This window comes from Theropithecus gelada, chromosome 20, assembly GCF_003255815.1.
Source record: "Theropithecus gelada isolate Dixy chromosome 20, Tgel_1.0, whole genome shotgun sequence".
Classification (NCBI taxonomy): domain Eukaryota; kingdom Metazoa; phylum Chordata; class Mammalia; order Primates; family Cercopithecidae; genus Theropithecus; species Theropithecus gelada.
In genome coordinates, this window is record NC_037688.1 from 77,350,527 (window position 1) to 77,374,189 (window position 23,663).

General features: G+C 41.0%; 3 pseudogenes; 1 reads left to right on the forward strand and 2 right to left on the reverse strand.

Annotated features, from left to right (window-relative positions):
* The window catches only part of LOC112614342, a 375,669-nt pseudogene that overhangs the window by 331,479 nt on the left and 20,527 nt on the right, over nt 1-23,663 (reverse strand).
* On the reverse strand, nt 8,732-10,384 carry LOC112614344 (annotated as a pseudogene).
* LOC112614345 lies at nt 21,080-21,931 on the forward strand (annotated as a pseudogene).

A 23,663-nucleotide genomic window follows, 5' to 3' on the forward strand; every position in this document is an offset into this window, starting at 1 on the left:
TGTAAAGAATCAACAAAATGAAAGTTGTTTTTTTGAAAAGTTAAACAAAATTGATAAACCACTAGTGAGGATAAACAAACAAAAAAAAAAGGAGACCCAAATAAAAACAATCAGAAATGAAAAAGGAGACATTACAACTGTTAGCAAAGAAATAAAAAGGATCATTCTAAAGGCTATTATGAACAACCATATGCTAAGAAATTGGAAAACCTAGAGGAAAGGGATAAATTCCCAGACATATACAGCCTACCAAGACTGAACTAGGAAGAAACAGAAAATCTGAACTGACCCAAAATGAATAGCAGGTTTGAATCAGTAACAAAAAGTCTCCCAAAAGAGAAAAGCCCTAGACCAGGCTTTTATGCTGATTTTGACCCAATTTATAAAGAAAAACAAACACCAATTCTTCTCAAACTATTCCCAAAAATTGAAGAGGAGGGAATTCTTCCTAACTCATTGTATAAGGCCAGCACTACCCTGATATCCAATCAAGACAAGGACACAACAAAAAGAGAAATCTACAGACCAATATTGCTAATGAACACAGATGGAAAAATTCTCAGCATAATACTACCAAGCCGAATCTAATGATGAATGAAAAAGATAATATACCATGATCAGGTGGGATTTATCCCAGGAATGCAAAGATGGCTCAACATACACAAATCAATACATGTGATACATCACATCAACAAGATGAAGGGCAAAAACTATCTGATCATCTCAGCAGATGCAGAAAAATCACTCAGTAAAACTTACCATTCCTTCATCATGCAAGCTCTCAACAAATTAGGCATACAAGGAACACTTCAACATAAGAAAAGGCATATATGAAAAATCTACAGCTAACATCATACTCATTGGGAAAAGTTGAAAAGCCCTTCCTCTAAGAACTGGAACAAGATAAGGATGGCCACTTGCACTGCTCTAATTCAATACAGTATGGGACATCCAAGCCAGAGCGATCAGACAAGAGAAAGAAATAAAAAGTATCCAAACTGGAAAAGAGGAAGTCAAATTATCTCACTTTGCAGATGACATAATCTTATACTTGTATACAGAAAAACCTAAAGACGCCACCAAAAATCTCTTAAAATGGATAAATTAGGCTGGGCATGGTGGCTCACGCCTATAATCCCAGCACTTTGGGAGGCCAAGGTGGGCAGATCACCTGAGGTTGGGAGTTTGAGACCAGCCTGGCCAACATGGTGAAACCCTGTCTCTACTAAAAATACAACAATTAGCCAGGCATGGTGGTAGGTGCCTGTAATCCCAGCTACTTGGGAGGATGAAGCAGGAGAATCGCTTGAACCTGAGAGGCAGAAGTTGCAGTGAGCCAAGATTGCACCACTGCACTCCAGCCTGCGCAACAGAGCAAGACTCTATCTCCAAAAAAAAAAAAAAAAAAAAAAAGATGTACAATTTAGTAAGGCTTCAGGACACAAAATCAGTAATGTTTCTATATACCAGTAACAAACTAGCTAAAAAAGAAATCAAGGAAGCAATTCTATTTATAATTGCTACAAAAATAAAATACCTAGGAATAAACTTAACCAAGGATGAAAAAAACAAAACAAAACAGTGAAAACCACAAAACACTGATAAAATAAAATGAAAAGGACACAAAGAAATGGAAAGGTATCTCATGCTCATGGGTTGGAATAACTAATATTGCTAAAATGACCATACTACCCCAAGCAATCCAGAGATTCAGTATAATCCCTATCAATTATATTCTTCATAGAAACAGGAATAAAAAATCCCTAAAATTCATATGGAACCTCAGAAGACCCCAAATAGACAAAGTAATACTGAGCAAAATAGATAAAGCTAGAATCCTCACACTACCTGATTTTAAAATATACTGCAAAGCTATAGTAACCAAAACAGCATGTATTGGTGTTAAAACAGACACAAAAACAAAGGACATAGACTAAAAAATCCAGAAATGAATCCACATATCTACAGCTGATTTTCAAGAAAGGTGTCAAGAATATACATTAAATAAAGTACACCCTCTTCATTAAATGGTGCCAGGAAAACTAGATATCCAAACACGGAAGAATAAAACTAGACCCTTATCGCTCATCACATACAAAAATAAACTCAAAATCGATTAAAGACTTAAATGTAATAACCACAACTACAAAACTACTAGAAATAAACACAGGAGAAACGCTTGAGAACAAAGATTGTATGGCTAACACTTAAAAAGTACAAGCAACAAAAACAGACAAATGGGATTATAGTAAACTAAAAACTTTCTGCATATCAAAGGAAATAATCAACAGAGTGAAAAGACAACACCCCTCCCTTACACCATATACAAAAATTAACTCAAGATGGCTTAAAGACTTAAATGTAAAACCCATAACTATAAAAACACTGGAAGACAACCTAGGCAATACCATCCAGGACATAGTCACAGGCAAAGACTTCATGGTAAAGATGCCAAAAGCAATTGCAACAAAAGCAAAAATTGACAAATGGGACCTAATTAAATGAAAGAGCTTCTGCAGAGTAAAAGAAACTATCAAAAAAAAATACACACACATTTCTCAAAAGAAGATATACAAATCACCAAGTTTATGAAAAAATATTCTACATCACTAATCATCATGGAGATGCAAATCAAAACCACAATGAGATATCATCTCACACTTGTTAGAATGGCTATTATTAAAAAGACAAAGCACAACAAATGCTGGAAAGTATGTGAAGAAAAGAAAATTCTTGTATATCATTGGTGGGAATGTAAATTAGTACAGTCATTATGAAAAAAAGTACAGAGATTTCTCAAAAAACTAAGAACAGATCTACCATATTATCTAGCAATCCCACTCCTGGGTATATACCCAAAAAAATAGGGTATCAGTGTATCAACGGGATACCTGTACCCCTATATTTACTGCAGCACTATTTACAATAGCCAAGACATGGAATCAATCTAAGTGTCAATCAATGGATGAATGGATAAAGAAAATGGGAATATATGCACAATAGAATAGTATTCAGCCATAAAAAAGAATGAAATCGTTTTATTTTCAGCAAAACGGATGGAACTAGTGGTCATAATGCTAGGTGAACTAGGCCATGCACAGAAAGAAAAATACTGTATGTTCTCATTTATACGAGCAGTTTATGCTCCTGGAAATCAAAGTGGGGGCCATGTTTCAGGTAAGTAGGGTCTGGGATAAAGACCGCAGTTATGGACTTGTGTGCCCTGGAGCTATATAAAACTGATATCATGGAGATAAAGAGTAGAATGATACCTACCATAGGCTGGGAAGAGGAGGGGTTTGAAAAGAGGTTGATTAATGGGTATAAAAATATATAATAGAAGGAATAGAATCTAGTGTTCAATATCGCAGAAAGTGACTATAACAATTTATTGTATATTTCTTTTTTTTATTTCAATAGTTTTTAGGGAACAGGTGGTATTTGGTTACATGGGTACGTTCTTCAGCAGTAATCTCTGAAATTTTGGCACACCCATCACCAGAGCAGTTTACCCAACATATAGTCTTTTATCTCTCACCCCCTCCCCCCTTCCCCCCGAGCCCCCAAAGTCCACTGTTTCATTCTTGTGCCTTTGCATATATCATAGCTTAGCTCCCACTTATGAGTGAGAACATGCGATGTTTGGTTTTGATTCCTGAGTTACTTCATTTAGAGTAACAGTCTCCAACTCCATTCAGGTTGCTGTGAATGCCATTATTTCATTCCTTTTTAAGGCTAAGTAGTATTCTATGGTATATATATAACACATTTTCTTTATCTACTAATTGATTGATGGGCATCTGGGCTGGTTCTATATTTTTGCAACTGCAAATTTTGCTGCTGTAAACATGTGTGCAAAAGTGTCTTTTTCATATAATGACTTCCTTTCCTCTGGGTAGATACCTAGTAGTGGGATTGCCAGATCAAATGGTAGATCTATTTTTACTTCTTTAAGGAATCTCCATGTTGCTTTCCATAGTGGTGGTACTAGCTTATATTCCCACCATCAGTGTAAAAGGGTTCCCTTTTCACCACGTCCATGCCAACATCTATTTTTGTGTATTTCACACATGGTATCGCACTGCGGTTTTGATTTGCATTTCCCTGATAATTAGTGATGTTGAGCATTTTTTCATGTTTGTTGGCCATTTGTATATCTTCTTTTGAGAATTGTCTATTTATGTCCTTGGCACACTTTTTGATGGGATTGTTTTTTTTCCTGCCGATTTGAGTTCCCTGTCGATTCTGGATATTAGTCCTTTGTCAGATGCAGTTTGTGAAAATTTTCTCCCACTCTGTGGGTGATCTGTTGACTCTGCTGATTATTTCCTTTGCTGTGCAGGAGGCTTTTAGTTTAATTAAGTCCCATCTATTTATCTTTGTTTTCCTTGCATTTGCTTTTGGGTTCTTGGTCATGAACTGTTTGCCTAAGCCAATGTCTAGAAGCATTTTTCAACATTATCTTCTAGAATTTTTATGGTTTCAGGCCTTAGATTTAAGTCTTTGATCCATCTTGTGTTGATTTTTGTATAAGGTGAGAGATGGGGATCCAGTTTATTCTTTTACATGTGACTTGCCGATTATCCCAGCACTATTTGTTGTATAGGGTGTACTTTCCCTACTTTGTTTTTGTTTGCTTTGTCAAAGATCAGTTGGGTGTAAGTATTTGGCCTTATTTCTGGGTTCTTTACTCTGTTCCACTGGTCATGTGCCTATTTTTATACAAGCACCATGCTGTTTTGATTACTATAGCCTTGTGATATAGTTCAAAGATGGGTAATGTGATACCTCCAGATTTGTTCTTTTTGCTTAGTTTTGCTTTGTCTATGCAAACTCTTTGTTGGTTCCAAATGAATTTTAGCATTGTTTTTTCTAGTTCTATAAAGAATGATGATGGTATTTTATAGGAATTGCACTGAATATGTAGACTGCTTTTGGCAGTATGGTCATTTTCACAATATTGAGTCTACCCATCCATGAGCACGGAATATGTTTCCATTTGTTTGTGTCATCTATGATTTCTTTCAGCAGTGTTTTGTAGTTTTCCTTGTAGGGGTCTTTCACCTCCTTGGTTAGGTATATTCCTAAGTATTTTATTTTTACAGCTATTATAAAAGGGTTTGATTCTCAGCCTGGTCACTGTTGGTGTATAGCACTGCTACTGATTTGTGTACATTGATTTTGTATCCTGATAAATGAATTTATTATATATTTCTAAATAGCAGTAACATTGGAAATATTCCCAACACAAAGAAATGGTCAACGTTTGAGGTGATTAATATCCTAAAGACTCTGATTTGATCATTATGCATTGTATGCATGTACCAAAATCTCACATGGACCCCATAAATGTGTACAATTATTCTCTATCAAAAAAATTTTTAAGAAACATGCAGGAATACACTGTACCTCTTCCTTGCTGTCTCTGGATGTTGTCACACGAGGACTTGACATGTCGATTGTGGCAGCCTCTGTGACCAAGAGCAGAAGGCAATAGCAGCACAGAAACCTCAAATGAAAAATCTAACATCTCAAGCTACTAATTTCGCCAACCTAGCTATCTCCGGTCTTAGTACATGAAGTGATAAGCCCTCACTGTTCAAGTTGGGTGGCCATCAATTGCTGCAGAAAAGAAGTTAATGAGGCTTCCTCCTCCCAGATCCCCTACTAGACCCTGACATGCCCATTCAGTCACAGGCAGAAAGGGAAGCAGAGAGTAAGTAGACCTGGCTGGCTCTGCCAGACGCAGATCTTACCTGTCCTGCTTGCCCTAAAAAAGCCTGGTGCCTATGCAGGGGATTTAGAGGTGGCCCCTGTGGTCATAGTCTAGGCAAAATAACCCATCCACTAATAAGTGAACATGGCAGAAATACAGTCACCTTTTCCTCAGTCTTGCCAATAAAGTCAACTCCTCTGCTCACCAGGGAGGAGACATATGAAAGAGAGACTTGGAAGTTTACATCCTAACTCACTCTTCTTTGTTTTTGTTTTGTTTTGTTTTGTTTTGTTTTGAGACTGGGTCTCACTCTATCACCCAGGCTAGAGTGCAGTGGTGCAATCTTGGCTCACCGCAACCTCCGCCCCCTGGGTTCAAGCGATTCTCGTGCCTCAGCCTCCAGAGTAGCTGGGACTACAGGCGCCCATGACCACACCTGGCTAATTTTTGTATTTTTCGTAGAGACACAGTTTCACCGTGTTGGCCAAGCTGGTCCCCAATTCCTGGCCTCAAGTGATCTGCACACCTCGGCCTCCCAAAAGGCTGAGATTACAGGCATGAGCAACCCTAACTCACTCTTGGGAGGCCAAAAGTGATGCTGGAACTTTCTTCCTCTGCAGGTTACAGGGAAAATTAGGGAGAACACAAGGCATCAGAGATGCAGTGATGGATATGTCTATATGGAGCTTTTGTCTACATCCAGTAGAAAATGTATTTCTAGGCACCAGGTTTAAGAGTGAAAACCTGGAGTCTTGTCTGTTAGCATTCTCCTTCCCCACAAACCAGAGAGGGAATACATTTTGCTTCAGCACACCCGGATGTAGGAAATGTCACATTCCTATTTCTGTAACCAGTTAAATCTGCTCTGAGTCCCTGGATGCCTGGCAGGTGGAGAATTCAATCTTGTCGTTACCAGTGTTCCTTTCCCTTCCCCATGGGCTTATGTAAGAATTCTGGGCTTACACACTGTTGGAAAGCCAGGTAGGAACTACGTCTCCCGAACTCTCCATTCTTCCAGCTGTTCATGATCCATCAATTTTTTGGGGGCCATCTGCTATAAGAAGACCCTCCTCACGGCATCATTCCACTGACCTATAGGCTCAGCCCCAGGGGCCCTCACTATAACAGGTCTCCATTAGGCAAAGGAACTCACAAAAACCTTCTCTTAAACTTGCCTTCCTCTGAGATCCAGCCACTCCCCTGCTTCTCACCTTAAACACAGATGGCAGCTTCTTCCCATCGTTCCAAACCTTGGGGATTGTCCAGCCAAATTCTCTTCAGACACCAAAGCTTCACCTTCCTTCTTCAGGGAGATGATGCAAGGGCATCTGAGATCTTTGGAAGTCCATTTCTGGCCTCTCTTTGGGGTGGGCTGAGAGTGGGAACTAGACTCTCTTTTCCAAGTGCCATGTTTGTCTTGTTCTTCATTATATTATCTCCAATGCCTGGCATATAGTAAGCACTACAGACCTACTCTATGCCAGGCAATGGAGATAATATAATGATGAACATAGTAGGTGCTATTAGTATCTGTATAATGGAAGTCTTGAGGTTGAAGCTATTAGCAGAAACCTGCCAAGCAAAAGGATGGAAAACCTACCACCAAAAAAAAAAAAAAAAAAATGAAAGCAATCGTGGCTTTGAGCTCTAAACACACAAGGCACTAGCCCAAGTTTGGGCAATTTTAATACAGCAGCTATTCTGCCTCCAAACAAACTGGCACTGGAAACCACTCTCTGCCTCTTAAAGAGAACCAGTTTCTCTTTCTCTAAGCCTGCAGCATTTCTCCCCGGTGGCAGTACCCAGCCCACTGCCACCAGCAAAGGACTGCATCCAGGAGCCAACAGTTTGATAGTTTAAATAATATATTTTATAGGGGAAAACAAACTAACATCCACATAAACCTGAAACTACCACCACTTTCCAGAGGCTGAATCCCATTTGTGGAGTCTCTTGCATGTCAAGCACCTTGCAGTCAGCTCAACTACATGCTTTTGGGATTAGTTGCAGAGAAGAGTGAAAGTTATCTGCAAAATAAAGGAACTAGGGCTCAGAATTCCCAGAGCAATCCATGACAGAGGAGGTGAGTAGAAAAGGGAAGGGTGAAGTCAAAGGAGTTGGCCAACACCAAGCAAGGATCATGGGACCCTATCCATGGCCCCACATCTCAAATGAAGTCAACAAAACCCATCAATGCTTGGTGTAAGTGGTGTATGCTCCTGGAAATGAAAGCAGGGGCATTTCAGGTCAGTAGGGTCAGGGGTAGAGGCAGCAGTCATGGACTTGTGGGCCATGGAGTATGAGATGATTCTGAGACATTGAATTCCTACAGCGATCTCAGTAGACATCTCAGGTAGGGCTTCAACATTCGTGGACCATGGACTCTGTGGGCCTGAGAGCAACAGCCTCAGTGCATGTCCCAGCTCCATCAATCCCAACTGGGGCTTTGAACAACTTACTTATTTTGTTAACTAATGTTATTTTAATTGACAAATCATAATTGTACACATTTATGTGACGTTTTTATATGTGGAGACAATGTGGAATGATTAGATCAAGCTAATTAGCATGTCCATCACCTAATTCACTGACAATTTTTATGATGAGACATTTGAAATGTACCCTCTTAGTTATTTTGAAAGATACATTGTTATTGACTATAATCACCCTGCTGTGCTATAGATTTCAAAGCATATAATTCAGCAAGCCAACTTCTAGGTATAGAGTAAAAAAAATTAAAGTCAGTATGTCGAAGGGATCTCTACATTCCTATGTTCACTGCAACACTATTCACAATATCCAAGATATAGAATCAACCTAAGTGTCCATCAGTGGATGAAAGAATAAAGAAAATGTACTATATAAACACAATGGAATACTATTAACCCTTAAAAAGAATGAAATCCTGTCATTTTCAACAACGTGGATGAACTTGAAAGACATTGTGTTAAGGGAAATAAGCCAGGCACAGAAAAACAAATACTGCATGATTTCACTTATATGTGGAATCTAAAGAAGTTGAACTCACAGAAATAGAGAGTAGGACAGTGGTTATCTGGGGCTGGGGTGGAGGAAAGGTAGGGGATAGGAGATACTGGTCAAAGGGTACAAAGTTTCCAACAGGAAGAATAAGTTTTGAACAAGCTAAACTCCTCTGAAAGATTAGTTCCTCATCTGTAGAGCAGGGACATATCATTGACCTTCTAAGGATGTTGCTGTGAGAGTAAGAAATGATGTTCAGCATAATACCTAACGCACAGTCAGTTCTCCTTAAGCTTGAACCTGAGTCACCATGACCTCTACTTCTCAGGACAGAAGGTTCACAGCCAGTGTCTCAGTTCCCAATGAAAAGTGGATCCCAGATCAGGCTGAACAGCAGGATCTCTAGGGGATACCCAGCCCCACTGAGTCAGAATCACCGGAGGTAGAACCTGGGTATGTATGTATGTGTGTGGGGGGGGTGAGTGTGTGTGTCTATGTAGAAGAGACAGGGTCTTACTCTGCAGTCCAGGCTGGAGTGTCACAATCATAGTTTACTGCAGCCTCAAACTACTCCTGGCCTCAAGCCATGCTCCCACCTCAGCCTTCAGAGTAGCTGAGACTACAGGCTCATGCCACCAAGCCTGGATACTTTTTTTTTCTACTTTTGGAGACACAGTCTCACTCTGTTGCCCAGGCTGGAGTGCAGTGGTGCAGTCTTGCCTCACTGCAACCTCTGTCTCCAGGTTCAAGTGATTCTCATGCCTCAGCCTCCTGAGTAGCTAGGATTACAGGCATGCACCACCACACCAGGCAAATTTTGCTTTTTTTCATTGTTGTTTATTGTTTGTTTTTCACAAATAGGACTTTTTATTTGCCACTATTATAAGTCTGAACTTTAAACAGATTCTTGGACTGGTGGTTCATATCCATCAGCTCATTCAACTTTAGCACGTGTCTCGTCCCTAGTGGGTTTTCCAGAACTACTACCTTCACCACGAAGCTCCATGCCTTTTCCCAATCCAAACCCAGGGTTCTCCAGCATCTTTACTTTTCTAATGAAGACCTCATGGAGAGGATAAATTGGCAAGCCTTTTCTACATCTTTTCCAATCTTGTCTGGAATCAATTTATTGGCCACTTCTTTCAAGTCATTTGTCTGCACCTCTCAGGTCATGATTTCCAGCATCTTCTTCCAGATTTGGCGGACTGCTGGTGCTGAGCATAAGAGGTCTTCCGTATCTGACTGTTGCGTTTTTCAGTAAAACCAACACAGAACAGACGAAAGAAGTAGCCATCGGTAGTCTTGACATCAACATGAGCTTCAATCATTGTTGAACATTTTTCAACCATGGAACATATTTTGTCACAGCTAAGAACCTATGCCATAGAAGTGAGTCAGGCAGTTTTTGCCCTGAACATCTTCAGTAATCAGCCTGAATTTTCTAAATGCAACTTCATCACTCTGCAAATCAGCAAGACTCACTTCAAACACAAGACCCTTGAGACGATCAGATGCAATTTGGGTTCCTTGGGTCCTGGTGGCTAGCATCTTTCCAATACTTCTTATAGTGAACATAGCAAGTGCTTTCACATCATACTGATCTTTCTTAGAAAATGGATCGACTACTTTCTTCTTAACTCCCTTTTTGCCACCTTTCATAAGGCATTTGTTCTTAACAACCGCCATGGTGCTGCTCAGAGTACCAAAAGGCTAAATTTTATATTTTTGGTAGAGGCAGGGTTTCACCATGTTAGCCAGGTTGATCTTCAACTCCTAACCTCAGGTGATCTGCCCAACTCAGCCTCCCAAAGTGCTGGGATTACACGCATGAGCCACTGCACCCAGCTGCTACTTATTTTTTCAAGTTGGGCTGTTTTTTCTTTGCGTTTTTTACATTTCAATTGTTTTTAATATATTCAGAGATACACGCAAACATTACCAGTCAATGTTAGAACATTTCATGACCTCAAAAAGAAACCTCATACCCTTTGGCTAACACCCCCATCCTCCCATGCCCCTAACAGCCAGAAGCAACCACTAACCCACTTCGTATTTCTATAGATTTCCATCTGAATGAAACCACGTAGAATGTGATCTTTCATCTGTTTTCAAGGTTCATCCACACTGTAGCATATGTGAGTACTTTGCTCCTTTTTGTGATCAAATAATATTCCATTGTGTGGGTAGACAACATTCGGTGTATCTCTTCATCTGGTGATGGGCATTTGGATTAATTCTCTCTTTGGGTTATTAGGAGTGATGCTACTGAATTATTCATGTACAAGTTTCGTGTGGACCTGTGCTTTCATTTTTGAATATGAAAATATGGCACATCTCCAACATACAAGTGGCCAATAAGCACATGAAAAGATGCTCAATGAAATTCATCATCAGGGAAACACAAATCAAAACCACAATGAGATACCACTTCATACCCATAAGGATGGCTAGAATCGAAGATACAGAAAACTGGCCTGGCGCGGTGGCTCACGCCTGTAATCCCAGCACTTTGGGAGGCCGAGGCGGGTGCATCACCTGAGGCCAGGTGTTTGAGACCAGCCTTGCCAACATGGTGAAACCCTGTCTCTAGTAAAAAAAAATACGAAAATTAGCCAGGCGTGGTAGCAGATGCCTATAATCCCAGCTACTCAGGAAGCTGAAGCAGGAAAGTCACTGGAATCTGGGAGGCAAAGATTGCAGTGAGCCAAGATTGTGCCACTGCACCCCAGCCTGGGCGACAGAGCAAGACTTTGTCTCAAAAAAAAAAAAAAAATACAAAAAATAACAAACGTTGGTGAGGATGTAGAGAAACTAGAACCTTCATACACTGCTGGTGGGAATTAAAATGGTGTGGCCACTGTCACAAACAGTTTGACAACTTCCCAAACGATTCTACGTAGAGTTACCAAACAACCCAGCAATTGTACTCCTAGGTATAGGCCCAACTCGGGCTCTTTTAATCTATGGAAAATGAACTATGGGTACTTGGCAAGAACAAAGAGGGAGAGAGACAGAAATGGTGCCATGAGGGCACATTGATTGGTCTCTAGTGCACATGGCTCCTACTGCAAATGCCCTCTCAATGACTTCATCAGTTGCTCATAAAAAAATCACCCTCTGCTCCAATCATGGGGGAAGAAGTGCGGATTAAACCTGGTGAGGCACGGTAAGACTGACTGCTAAACTTTATGAATGATGGGGGGATTTGCAAGTATAATCTTGACTGTACTAGATTTTTTACTTTCTCCACTGTCTTTGAAAACCTCACTCTTGACTAAGAACTGACCTTCCTGTACTTTTTATTGCCTCTAAGTAAATTTCCAGTTCCACATAGTCCAAAGATGATTTGCTGAAAAATCTCTCAAAAGAAAAATGTTAAGAATACAGGCATAGTTATATGGCAAATTTTGCAAAAGAAACACAAATTGCACTTGTAGGTACGCAGCACAATACATTTTCACAGGTAAAGAAAAAAGTGTTCTTCATTCTAGTAGAGGCTATAGGATGAGGCCGATCAAGGTGCTTGCCCAGTCAGACCTTGGGCTCTTAACTAATTTGTGTTAGAGTCAACTCTGATGGAGTCTGTATCTCAGTCACCTTTTTTTTTTTTGAGATGGAATCTTGCTCTGTCTCCCAGGCTGGAATGTAGTGGCGTGCTCTCAGCTCACTGCAAAATCTGCTTGAACCCTCCTGGGTTCAATCGATTCTCCTGCCTCAGCTTCCCAAGTAGCTGGGACTACGTGTGCGTGCCACCATGCCCGGCTAATTTTTCTATTTTTAGTAGAGACGTTTCATCATGTTGGCCAGGCTGTTCTCAAACTCCTGACCTCAAGTGATACACCTGCCTTGGTCTCCCAAAGTGCTGGGATTACACAGGCGTGAGCCACCATGCCCGACCTCAGTCATCTTTTTATCCTCCACACCTGGCAAGTTCTAGGCACACTGTGGTTCCATACAAGTTCGTTGAATAAACAGGAGACAGACAGAAAGTGGGAACTCTGTAAGTAAAGAAGATTCCAGAAATTGTGGATATTTCACCGAGACTATGGCCAAATACTTCAGTCTTGCCAGAGTTTCTCTATCTCAACTCAAACCTTATGTGTGGGCCCAGGTGCAGTGGCTCACACCTGTAATCCCAACACGTGAGGAGGCTGAGGTGGGCAGATCACTTAAGGCCAGGAGTTTGAGACCAGCCTGGCCAACACGGTGAAACTCCATCTCTACAAAAATACAAAAATGAGCCAGGCGTGGTGGTGTGTACCTGTAGCCCCAGCTACTCAGGGGCTGAGGCACAAGCATTGCCTGAACCCAGGAGGCAGAGGTTGCAGTGAGCCAAGATTATGCCACTGCACACTAGCCTGGGCAATAAAGCAAAACTGTCTCAAAAACAAACAAAAACAAAAACAAAAACAAAACAAAACAAAAAAAACCTTATGTGTGGGCCTTGTTACACAATTAATGTTTATATGGACAATATGTACACGGGTGTATGTTAAGAGCATCAGTCATCCACGAGATTTTAGCAAAGTCCATTTAGAAAGCTCAATGCTTTGGACTTCCCCTTGCTTTGCTACCTCTGTCCTCAGAAGGAGGCTTCATTCTTCTATGTAACCAGCAAATCCTTTATGCAGAGATGTACACAACACACTCCTATCCTTGGCTATGACACCTTGAAAGGCTCCTCTTGGTGGCCCCTGGTGCTCATTTCAGAGTAGTTCAAATGAAGGTGATCAGCTTTCATGCCAGTCATTCTACAAATCACTCCTCTTATGACCAAGCTTTCTAAATGCTTTACTGAATTATTACTTAAAGAAATGTGCACATAGGCCGGGCGCAGTGGCTCACGCCTATAATCCTAGCACTTTGGGAGGCTGAGGCAGGCTGATCACAAGGTCAGGAGATCGAGACCATCCTGACTAACACAGTGAAACCCCGTCTCTACTGAACATACAAAAAAAAAAAAAATAGTCGGGCATGGTGGCAGGTGCCTGTAGTCCCAGCTACTCGGGAGGGTGAGGCAAGAGAATGGTGTGAACCTGGGAGGCGGAGCTTGCAGTGAGCGAGATTGCACCACTGCACTGCAGCCTGGGCAACAGAGCAAGACTCCGTCTCAAAAAAAAAAAAAAAAAACAAATGTGCACATATAAGAGGTCAACACAGTAAATTTTCTTACAAAGTGAACATACTGGCCAGGCGCAGTGGCTCATGCCTGTCATTGCAGCACTCTGGGAGGCTGAGGTGAGCAGATTGCTTGAGCCCAGGAGCTCAAGACCAGCCTGGGCACATAGTGAGATCCCCATCTCTACAAAAAATAAATAAATAAATAAATAAGTAGGCAATAGTGGTGGCACATGCCTGTAGTCCCAGCTACTCGGGAGGCTGAGGTGGGAGGATTGCTTAAGCCCAGGAAGCAGAGGCTGCAGTGAGCCATGATGGTGCCACTGTGCTCCAGCCTGGGTGACAGCAAAATCCTGCCCCAAAAAAAAAAAAAAAAAAAAACTGAACATCTCCATATTACCAACACCCAATTCAAGAAAAAGAACATTACAGCCCCTTCCAGAATATTCCTGGGGTCTCTTCCATCTCTACTAACCCCTGACAACCAACAGCCTCCACCAATTCCACCTGACATTGTACTTTATGAAAGCAGCAGTTCTCAGATGGGGGCTATTTTGTCCCCCGGGGACATGAGGCAACATCCAGAGACACAGGGGTTGTCTGTACTTGAGGGGAGTTGTGTTACTGCATCCAGTGAGTCCAGAGATGCCGCTCAACATCCTAGAATGTACAGGGAACCCACACACATACAACAGAGAAACTGCTGAGCCAAAATGTCAGCCGGGTCGCAGCTGAAACCCTGACATACACAGAATCACACAGTATCTGCTCTTTCGTGCTCGGGATCTCTTTCGTTCTAATCATTTCATAGGAAACAGAAATGTCATTTGGAGGCAGGTAGAGTCCAAAACAAAGAAAATCCAGTTTTGTTTTGTTTTTTTAATCAGCCTGGTACCTTTAGAGCTAGGATTTGGTTTCCATTCTTTCTGTCTCGTATTCAAGTGATTTTTCTTCAAATGGCATCTGCTGGGCTCAAGACCCCGAGATCCCCACAAAGCTGAGATTCACATGGGAATTTTGTACACACACACCCACACGGGTATACACTGCCATTTACATGCAGACGTCCACCCACAGATACACACATCCGGAGACCAAGACAGAAAGCAAAGTCCACCATAAAAGCACAGTCCCCCCAACAGGAGAAATGCACCATTCACTCCAGGGAGGCACCTATTTGTTTAATTCAGCCTCTGATAGTCAGGCTGTTGCCAAGCCCAGCTCTGCAAGTCTTCCCCCTCTAGGAAAGAGAGATGGATTTTTTCTTTACTCAAGAATATAGATCTAAAAACAGAAACAAAAACCAAATACTTCTGCATCTCAAAGCAGGCTCTACCTCCTGAGCTACACATATTGATCAGCATTTTATTGTCAATTTTCTTTTATTTGAACTGGAGAAAAATATAATCTAATTATGTTCTTACTGACAGTTGGGAATCAGTCACACTAAATCCAATTCTCTGTGTTCGCATGATTAAGGTGTTTAATTTGAGGGGCAACAAAGCAAAAGCATTGGTCATGTTTTAATATAATTAGTACAGAATATATCTAAGGGGTTCAAGTATCACTGTAGCAAGAAGCTCATTCTGCAGTAAAAGAGGGATTGAGTTAGGGTGGTTCATGGCTGCATCGTTTTATCAATGTCTCTTCAAGAGTCCGTGGAATGTGGAATGGAAAAGACTGAAATAGTCCAAGTCTTGGCTAAGCTTCTATAAAGTGGTGTGAGGAGCTGATAAAATAACCTGGTCTTTAGAGACATCCCACACTGTAGTTCTCTAAGCTACAGATTCTCAGATTTTTCTATTTTATAAACCAGTAAAAATATTTTTTTAATTTGAGAACCAACATAAGGTTGCTATTTTTTTTTCTTTTTGGTAAGAAGGAACTTTTTTAAACTACCAGTTTCTCACACACACACACACACACACACACAGAAATTCCACCATGATCAGTCAGAATAGGTTAGGTTTTGCTGCAATAACAAACAACTCCTAAATCTTGGTAACTTCAAACAACAGAAGTTGTTTTTCGCACTCACGCTACATCTGCAGGGAGGTGTGAGGTGCTCTGTTTCCCATCAAACTCACCCTAAGACTAACGCTAATGGGGGCTGCACTACCTCAAGTATCACCAACCAGGGAACAGAGGGAGAAGAATGCCAGAGAGCCCTATACTAGGAATTAAATGCTCCAGGATAGAAGTCTTACACTGCACCTCTGCCCCCAGACTGTTGGCCAGTACTAGCCACATCCCCTCCCCCACCACACTGCAATGCATGAAGACAGGAGAACTGGATACATTACAAATTTCTACTCCATGGTATTTCATAAAAGAGAAAAAATTAAGCAAATACAAAAATTTTTTAATAGAATAGAATATACACAATTTCAGAATAAAGAACAATCCTCCAAAAAGGACAAGTAGGTGGTCTTTCATCAACGGGCACATTTCTGTGACATTTTCTGGTTTTCCATTTTATCCTTGACTCATGAACATTTTATACAGATGGTCCAAAGAACACCATTTAGGGACCAGTGCTCTAATCAGGTGATGAAAACGGCCCGAAGAACAGAGAGCAGTCTCCTTAGCAAAGACCCAGCAGGGCCAGGGTGACCACGTTCTCACCATCAATGCACAGACATCCACCTGCAGCATCCTCACATCCTGACATCAAACAGTGGCTCTTTATAGCTTGATTCTAATGCCCTCTCTTTGATCTTCATCATCACTGTAAAGCTCTCTGGCCCCAAGATCTAACATCGCCACTCTAGCTACATCCTGCAACTGTTCACCTATCCTGCCACCTCATCCCTCTAAACTTCTCTTTACAACCTCATGTTTCCTTCTTATTTTACCTTCCTGCTCAGCCTGGACCTCACAGTCACCTTCTTCTTGTAATGTGCTCCTAAACTTGTTCTTCCCTGCCTTCAACCACACCCACCTGGAAAATCTCCACACCCCATTGATGACTTGCCTTGCAACTGTCCAAGGGCTGCTGAATGATACTGGAAAGAACCACCACATGGATCTGGTAGTTCCACTAAATAATCTCACCATCTCATATGGACTTACTTCAAAAGAAAATTCCCATGGGCATTTTCTAACGCTATTTTTTAAGATTATAATGTTATCTAGGTGATAGGATTCATAAGTCTCAGCCTTTATTCTTCCCCTGCTCAATCAAGTGACAACTTGGTCTCTGCCCTTTTAAAACAATTCTGATTCTCCAACGTATGTACCTTGTCTCCCAACCCTTATCAGAATGAATCACGGAGAAAAATGTTCTCAGGGTGGGAGAGACTACGTGTTCAACATTCACTTCAGGAGTCTAGAATAGTGGTGGTGAGGGATGAAACTAGCTGAAGAACTTTAGGAGAAAGGGCTAAGTGCAGAGGAAATGAGAGAACAGTTGATTGTGAAAGATTTTGGAGATGAATTTATGAATAGAAGGAAGAAATGTCTTCTGAGGTGGTAAAGTGAGAACTCCACCAGTTTTGAGATATTAGTGAATAGGAGAAGCCAAGAAATTTAAAAGTAAGTGTAGAGAAGTTCTTTGTGGATACCTTTTAAGTTTTTCAAGAGCCTTGGGCAAAGAGTGGAATGAGTATTTGCATTGGGATTCTTTGAATCTGGGGTGCTCTGAGGCTGAATCACATAGGATGTAGCTGTCATAGGATTACACATGAGCATATACAAATAAAAGTAGACATAGATTAACACAAGTAGATATAGACCAATACAATCTAAATTAATAATTTTAAATAAACTGGGTGGATGAAGTTTTGCTGTAATCAATTTACTGATGTGGTATATAATAGCTGAAAGACATATTGGAATGACATATTTTACTTGATTTTTTATATTTAAAGCATAACAGACTGTCATTTAGGTCATTATAGTTGTCATTATTTTTCCTATTTAATAGTAAACTTAATTCATCGTTTTGATGTGATAATCATTTTGGGTTGAACCTCAAAATACAATAGTGAAAAATTGAAAACGATTGGTGTCAGCCGGGCACTGTGGCTCACGCCTGTAATCCCAGCACTTTGAGAGCTGAGGTGGGCAGATCTCTTGAGGCCAGGAAATTGGAGGCCAGCCTGACCAACCTGGAGAAATCTCATCTCTACCAAAAATTCAAAAAATTAGCTCGGCATGGTGGTACATGCCTATAGTTCCAGCTACTTGGGAGGCTGAGGCAAGAGAATCACTTGAACCCGGGAGGTGGAGGTCGCAGTGAGCCAAGGTTGCATCACTGCACTGCAGCCTGGGTGAAAGAAGAAGACTCTGTCTTGGAAAAAAAAAATGGTTTAACAAAAAAAGTGTTTATTATTGTTTTATTTCGTTTAATACTAAATGTTGTAAATTGGTATGAACAAAAAGAAAACTCAAGCAACATATCATTCCTACACATGAATCTGTGAACATTGACAGCTTTGACTCTATGACTATTGTGTGATATTTCAACTCTCCCACCATTTTTTCTCTTTTAAATTGCTTCAAAATTTTTTGTTTCTATGTGGCACATATACACTATGGAATACTATGCAGCCATAAAAAAGGATGAGTTCATGTCCTTTGTAGGGACATGGATGCAGCTGGAAACCATCATTCTTAGGAAACTATCGCAAGAACAGAAAACCAAGCACTGCATGTTCTCACTCATAGGTGGGAATTGAACAATGAGATCACCTGGACACAGGAAGGGGAACATCACACACCGGGGTCTATTGTGGGGAGCGGGGAGAGGGAGGGATAGCATTAGGAGATATACCTAATGTAAATGACGAGTTAATGGGTGCAGCGCACCAACATGGCACATGTATACATATGTAACAAACCTGCACGTTGTGCACATGTACCCTAGAACTTAAACTATAATAATAATTAAAAAGATTTAAAAAATAATAATAATAATCTCACCATCCAACTCTAGGGTAGACTTCAATTCTCTTCAGCAATATTTTTAAGCATCACAAATAAATTCCGAACCATATTTGCTATAGCAATTGACTTTAAACCTATTCCGTATCTGAAAGCCCCCCAAACCCATCCCTAGGGGTTTCAGAGCCCACTCAGAGTTGAGTTCTCTCAATTCACTTCCACCTCACCCCTAGATCAGTCTATCTTGACCCTCTTCCTCTGCCTTTCCCATCTTATAAAGAGAAGCATCCTTCTCCTTTTCCCAAGCTACCTTCTCCACTTGTGCCTCATTTGAGACCTCCCTTTATCACCTGTTACCTTGGAACTCCTATGACTCGCCACCTTCACTCATCATTTGACTCATAAATATTTTGCACCATGTATGTGCCAGGCGTTTAACATATAATCATGCTTAAGTCTCCACATGCTAACAAAAAATACCTTGATTATCCCTGCTATGCCCTCAAGTCATTACCCTCTCTGCTCCTTTCCTGTGTTCCCAAACTTTGTTGATCTTCATCAATCCCTCTGATGCAGATGACTCTGAAGTTTGCATCCTATTAGGTTGGTGCAAAAGTAATTGCAGTTTTTGCTGTTAAAATTAACGGCAAAAATAGCAATTATTTTTGCACCACCTAATATCTTTTCTCCTCCTACCAAACTTTGTCCCTGAACCATCTCATCACCTGTAACTACCTCCTCCATGCAGGTGATTCCCAGATCTGTATTACTCTACTTAAAGTCCATTCCCCACCTTTCTCGGCTAGAACAGCAGAAACCCACTTAGAATTCATGCCACCAGTTCCCCACCACCACCACCACCACCACCACCATCACCCTGCCATTGTTAGCAAAACCATTTCTTGAGTGGAGCTCAAAGATTTTTAATGATCTCCCACTCCCCAGAAAGATAACTTCCAACTCAGCCTAGAAGTAAAGATCCTCCAGATATGGCCTCAACCACCCTCCAACCGATGTCCCCAATGCATCCTTTTGATGCCCCCTTCAGTGAAGTTAAAATGGAATGTGTGTTTTTCTTTTCACATACTCCTGGTGTTTTTCCACGAATACAATTTCACCTTTTGAATATTTTCAAGGATTCTCCATGCTACACAGAGTGAAATCCAAACTCCCCATCAGGACCCCAGTTTTCCCAAACCCTCTTTGCACTTTTCTGCCTCCATGCTTTTCCTTGGGTCGTCCTCTTCTCTAAGATAACCTTGTGTATTACTCTAGGTTCTCCAGAGAAAGAACACAGAGATAGAGACAGAGCTATATACATAGAGAGAGACAGATTGATCTGTTGTTAAGGGATGGCTCACATGGTTATGGGGGTTAAGGAGTCCTGGGGTCTGCAGTCAGCAAGCTGGAGACCCAGGACAGCCATGATATAGTTCCAACTCGAGTCCACATCTAAAGTCAAGAGAAGACTGATGTCCCAGCTTAAATATAACCAGGTAAAGAGAGCAAATTCTCTGTTACTCTACCTGTTGGATGACTGGATGAGGCTCACCCACATTGGGGAGGACAATCTGCTTTATTCAGTCTACCAATTAAATGTTATCCTCATCCAGAATACTCTCAGAGACACACCCAGAATAAAGTGTAGCCAAGTATCTGGACATCCCTGTAACCCAGTCAAATTGATACATAAAATTAACCACCATGCCTTACTTCTACTCCCTCCCCATTACTGCATGTCCAAATCCTTCCCTTATTTCAAGGCTTAGTTCAAATGTTACCTCTTAACTAAGCCTTCCCTGCTAACCCCAAATATTAATAGAAGTGGTCCCTCCCTTCTCTAATGTCTCAAAATATATTATGTGTCTCTCTTTTACAGTATTTATTACAAACTCCCTTATAAATCAAGACAGTGATTCCCAAATTATCAAAAGAGTATAAAAGAAGTCTTCTTTGAGTGTGAAATACCTCATGGAATATAGCACATGGCCTCTTCATGAAGAAACTACTGGGAGAGAAAAAGACAAGATGGAAGAGGCCAGCGTAAGGAGGTTAGTAGAAAGTACAATGAGGCTGGGCACGGTGACTCACGCCTGTATTCCCAGCACTTTAGGAGGCCAAGGCCAGCAGATCATGAGGTCAGGAGATCGAGACCATTCTGGCTAACACAGTGAAACCCCGTCTCTACTAAAAATACAAAATAACTTAGCCAGGCATGGTGGCAGGTGCCTGTAGTCCCAGCTACTCAGGAGGCTGAGGCAGGAGAATGGCGTGAACCCGGGAGGCAGAGCTTGCAGGGAGCCGAGATCACGCCACTGCGCTCACGCCTGGGTGACAGAGTGAGACTACATCTCAAAAAAAAAAAAAAGCACAATGAAATAAGTCAGTGGATGGGTGCCTATAATTTCTAAGGGAAATAGAGTGTAATCAAAGAATTTTATAGCCAGCTAAATTATCCACCAATCAAAATAGGCAAAAGACACTATGACATGTTCAAGAACTTAGAGAATACAGTACTTCTGAGCTTTTTTAATAAAAGCCTTCATAATAAAATTTAGTCAGCCAAGGAATTAAAAAACAAGCAACTTATGAATTGAATGACCATGACAAAAGGCTAGTGATGAGAGGTGAATCCATTTAAAAATAGGACTATGATTACAGAACAGAAAGAAAAGGTGGTCAACCTTAACAACATAAAACAAGCTAGAAATAACTAGTTTCCAGAGGTAATGGGAGGGATTGCAGGAAGTAGATGTGCTAATGCCCTTTACTAAGTCAATCAGATCTAAAATTGAAACATGTGGTTTTAAATATATAACTTCTTGTTTATTTTCCTCCCTAACTACCCAAGGATCAACTACCATGATGAATGACACAGTAACTATCTGGACCAGGAAGTTCATGACCAACCAACTACTCCAGAGGAAACAAATGGTCACCAATGTCCTTCATCCCGGGAAGGCAACAAAATGTACAGGACCACAATGGGCATTATCTTCATATGAATATTTGGACTCAGAACCCATTTTGGTGGTGGTTAAACAATGGGCTTTGGCATGCTATCTGGTTTGAATTATGCAAAGAAAAAAGAACTCAAACATAGACTTGCAAGACACGGCTGGCATGAGAAGAAGACGACCTCAAGAAAACAGCAAAAGGAATGCAAGGGCAGAATGAAGTCAAGAGACTGCAAAGGCCAATGTCAGCGCTGACAAAAAGCAAAAGGAGTAAAGATTTTGCAATGACTTTATTTGCAGTGACTGTACAAATTTTTCATGAGAGGCCCAATCAACTGTAAAGACTTTTACATATATATATATTAAAAAAACACCTTAATATTTTTCATCACCTTTGATTTCTTAGATGTTCTAGAAACTGATTTTTGGTGAGGAAAAACTACATTTATCTGAGTTGACCAGTTCCTTCCATTTCACTTCCATTTCTTTTTCTTCAGATAAATTTACATTCAATTTGCTACTTCTTGTTTTTAAAATCTCATTTTGTGTGATCAGAAGTGTCTGTTCAAGTCTCTAGCCATCTTTGTGCATAGCAAGGAATGCTGTTCACTTAATATTAAGGAGGTTTATTTCTTGGGGTCATGAGATTTGGGGTGATTTCTCTCCCTTTTTGTACTTTTCTGTGTTCATTAATTTTTTTGAGACAATGTCAACAATGTCCTTAATATTAATATTTGGACTCAGAATCCATCTTGGTGATGGTTAAACAACCATCACCCACACTGGAGTGGAGTGATACAATCTCAGCTCACCAAACCTCCACCTCCCAGGCTTAAGCAATTCTCCTGCCTCAGCCTCCCCCGTAGCTGGGATTACAGGCACACACCACGACCGCCTGGCTAATTTTTGTATTTTTAGTAGAGACGGGGTTTCACCATGTTGGCCAGGCTAGTCTTTAACTCCTGACCTCAAATGATTCACCCGCCTCCACCTCCCAAACTGCTAGGATTACAGGCGTGAGACACTGCGCCCAGCCCTTCATGTATTAAATTTTTAAAAACACATCATTTAAAATAATCAAATCATTCTTTTCTAATCGTAGTATCTATACTTTGTATCATAGGTATCCAAATACTCACCTATTCTCTCTTAGGTGATGACAAACTTGTTGAAATGTCATTTCATTTTGTGGTTCCAGCCCCAGGGATTCTGATTCTGATTCTAAAGGGTCTTGTATGCAGAGTGAGCAAGCATCCCAGATGATTCTCTTACAGGTGTTGTAAGGGCAGGAGTTTGAGATATCCTGATGCAAAAGAAAGAACCCTCAAGGAAGTTGACTGTATATGTATTTTCCTTCCTAGCACAGGAAATGACAGAAAGATTATCCAATCAGTACCACTCATAACACTGATTATATGTCTATGAGGAATTCAGAAATGGTTTGATCAAGGCTGAAGACCTAAAAAGAGGCTCTTCTCTCAGATACCAAGTCCCCATCTCATGCATGGTTGAGTTAGTAGAAACAGGATGATGCTTCTTCCTCCAACATTAGTATCCCATGGTTTTTGTTCAGTAGATGAAGCACCTCCATCCCCAACATCTCCAAGCTCAATCCCAGGTTCCTCACATATACTTTTTTTTTTCTTTTTTTGAGATAGAGTCTCATTGTGTCACCCAGGCTGGAGTGTAGCACAGTGGCACAACCTCAGCTCACTGCAACCTCCACCTCCCAGGTTCAAGAGATTCTCCTGCCTCAGCCTCCCGAGTAGCTGGGATTACAGGCACGCACCATCATGCCCAGCTAATTTTTGTATTTTTAGTAGAGACGGGGTTTCACCATGTTGGCCAGGCTGGTCTCAAACTCCCAGCCTCAAGTGATCCGCCCACCTCAGCCTCTCAAGTGCTAAGATTACAGGTGTGAGCCACCGTGCCCAGCCTCCTCAGTTCCACATTTACAGAGGATCTGATCATACCCCCTCCGCAGAAGTCAGAATGGCCCCCACGTG